This window comes from Triticum dicoccoides, chromosome 2B (genome assembly GCF_002162155.2).
Source record: "Triticum dicoccoides isolate Atlit2015 ecotype Zavitan chromosome 2B, WEW_v2.0, whole genome shotgun sequence".
Taxonomy (NCBI): Eukaryota; Viridiplantae; Streptophyta; class Magnoliopsida; order Poales; family Poaceae; genus Triticum; species Triticum dicoccoides.
The window spans coordinates 166,237,588-166,240,904 of NC_041383.1; the positions used below are offsets into that span (position 1 = coordinate 166,237,588).

The following is a 3,317-nucleotide window of genomic DNA, read 5'->3' on the forward strand; positions in this document are numbered from 1 at the left end:
CTGGGTGGAGGCATGGGAATGGACGGCGCCGGCAGGCGGCAGCGGCCACCATGCTAGATTGTTCCAGAAACTTCCTTTTTTTAATTTCTCAGCAATGAGGTTGTGGGAGATAAGGATGTGAAGAGAGGTGCGGGTATCTTTTGTAAAATTATCATAGTTTGCTTTCTATCCGTCAAATATAGATCGGGCGGTCTATATTACAAGATGGCAGGCACACCATGCATCATCACAAACTCGGTTTTTTATAAAGATAAAGAAAAGATATGACATGTTCACACACTTGGTTATCAAAAGAATCATGGCTGGTTCCGAAGATTGGAAGTTTGGCATTTTTATCTGTTTCTTGGACAGATGTTTCTTTTTACTGGAAAGACAATGCTCTAGTAGTTTCTCAAAATAGCGATTGTGACTCCACTGCTGAAATAGGGCGATAATTAATTATTATTTGTCAGATGGATGACTATTTGCCACAAATGGTGAAAACTAAGTACTCGTACTAATTTAAGTATAATCAGAATCACGTAAATGGGCATGGTGGTACGCATGCCCTGTCCGTCAGGATATGCATGTCAAACTCCGAATTTGATGTCATGTGTGTGTGCATGCGATAGGCGTCTCTATCAACAAGGAAAAGCTTACGTACGCGTCTCTGATTTAGTTTGTAGTGAGCGCGTATGAGTGACAGTGTGTATTTGCTTGCGTACAAGTGTTGTACTCCCTCCTTTTTAAAAATAAGTGACTCAACTTTATACTAACTTTAGTATAAAGTTAAGTCATTTATTTTGGGTGGGAGTGATATATCCTATGTTTGGAGTATTTTCTATAATCAATACGTACAATAAAGGAGTAAAGCTCCATGCATGTGCCATGTGGCACGCCAGGACCACGAAGCTGACCTAATGTTCCGGCTCTATGCACCTCCCCGATCCATATTTCTGACCTCCACAGCCCCCACAAGGGCACACACCCCTCACCTCAGTCGATCGTCAATCTCAAGCGCACGAACGCGAAGTCCCGTGGCCGACGGCGACGGCCGCAACCATGGTCAGCAGCACCAACGAGGTGCGGAGGACGGTGCAAGAGAGGCCGGTTGTGGTGGTGGGGCGGCCGGAGTGCTGCCTGGCGGTCGTGGCCCGGCACCTGCTCCTGCGACAAGGCGTGAACCCGGCGGTGCTGGAGGTCAGCTACGACGCCGACCCGGCGGCGCTCGTCTACGCGCTCCGGTCCAAGGACGACAACACCAAGTTGGTCACCGACGTCGCCTTCCCGGTGGTGTTCGTCGGGGGCAGGCTGTTGGGCGGGCTGGACCGACTCATTACCATGCACATCGCCGAGGAGCTCGTGCCGCTCCTGAGGCAGGCAGGAGCCCTGTGGCTCTGAACCTTCCTGGATGACATGCTGCCCGTTAATGCATCCCAGCCTGAATCAGTTATAAGCTTCCGTTCCATGTGTGCGAGTGCTTTGTTTCCTGTTTTTTCCTCAATGTATCTATATCCGCATGCCATATACTCTACCTAGTATTGTAAGCTTCCTTTATCCTTCAAGAAATGGCAAATAAACCGGTTTGTTCATAAGATCGACTTGCGCAAAAGGCCTTGGAATCATCCCACCGACTTTCATTTTATTTTATTTTAATTAGCGAGGAGGCTTTCAGATTGTTTTTTCACAAAGCCTTTCAGGTTGTTGAATAGGCTCGAGGAAGTGATGAATTTTGTAAGATCTCAACTTTTGCTAACTTGTGTCATGCGACACAATTGTCTGGGCTAGGAGGTTGGTTGAGGACATGTATGTGGATCGAACAAGACTAATAATTTTAATACTCCCTCTTGCCCTTTTTACTCCGCATATAAAATTTGTCTGAAGTCAAACTTTAAAAAGTTTAACCATATTTATATAAAAATATATTAATATCTAAAGTTATACAGTGTGAAAATTAAAGCCACCACACATCTAATGATATTGATTTCGTATTGTGATTATTAATTGTCTTTATATAAAATTTTGATTTCAGACAAATCTTATGTGGGGAACAAAAATGACCGGAGGGAGGAATAAAACAAAGAAGGAAGTTTACCGTTTCCAGCAAAATCCGGTCGTTGAAGCGAGACAGTAGTTATGGAAAAGTCTTTTTTCAACCGGCGAAACATTTCGCAAAGGAAGAGAGTTCAGGAGGCTATTAGTGCTAGTTTGGACGTGCGCATTGGAACAAGTCTTTTGAAAGACCGACGTCAGCCCGCAAAAAGGATGAGTGTTACGTTTTTTTATTGATATCTTATAATTTATCTTCAATAAAAAGGTGGAATTTATTAGCTTAAAATGAAGCATTAAGGGGATACACACAAAAAGAGCATGCACTGGTACTCGGTCTCTGCATAGATAGGATGTACACAGTCAACACCAATACACGTAAGAAAATCATGTCGACAGCTAGCAAAATCAAACAAAACCAAAGGTATGTCTTGGTGGAATAAAAAGAACAAAACTCTGAAGCGATCAAAACAATGATCAACAATCTATCTCAGCCACCATATCCACGCCAACCATCTTTTGACATCAGTGGTACAACGAGAAAGATCCTCCACCGGCATCAGGAATGAAACAATTCAAGCAACGTCATAGCCGGATCCAACCACCGAAGGTCGGATCATTAGTTTTCACCCTAAAGAACAAGTCTGAGCAATTTCAAGCAATGTCTTCAACAATGTAACGACATATGGGCATCTTCAACGGTGACCCGCAAATTTTCTCCCGCATCCGTCCGCAGACAAGGGGACCAATCTGCGGACACGGATGCGGGAGGACACCATCCAACCGTAGCTGCATACATTTTGACGACAGTTCAAACCAACCGGACTAAATTCGTGCAAACCGGGCGAATTTTGATATAAACATGACAAATTTCATTAGAAATAGGATAATTTGTACACAAAATCAAAATATATTTCGTCCGGTGAACTAAAAATCTTAAACTAAAACCCTAAACTACCATATACTTAATGGTGACCTCGTACGCCATGCCGGGCTGACCGGTGTCTCCTCCTTCTTCATTGCCGCCTGCTCCGTCGTCGGAGTCGGGCTTCGGGCGGCGGAAGGTGGTGGCGTCGCGGCAGGGCTTCCCTGTAGCCGCATGACGCTCGCGGATTATTACTAAAACTTTGGCTAATATGCTCAAATATCACCTCCCGGTGTACATTCATGAAATCCAACAAGATTGTATGCAGTGTGAGAGAATTGCTAATATGTTAATGCATTTATTTGGCTTAAAATATATCTATTATCTTTGTTGATCAAGAAATATCTCACTCTTTCCAACTTAC

At 44.0% G+C, this 3,317-nt stretch overlaps 1 pseudogene; it reads left to right on the top strand.

The window, feature by feature from the left end:
- Positions 1-860: 860 nt before the first annotated feature.
- Positions 861-1,557, top strand: LOC119367458 (annotated as a pseudogene).
- Positions 1,558-3,317: the final 1,760 nt, after the last annotated feature.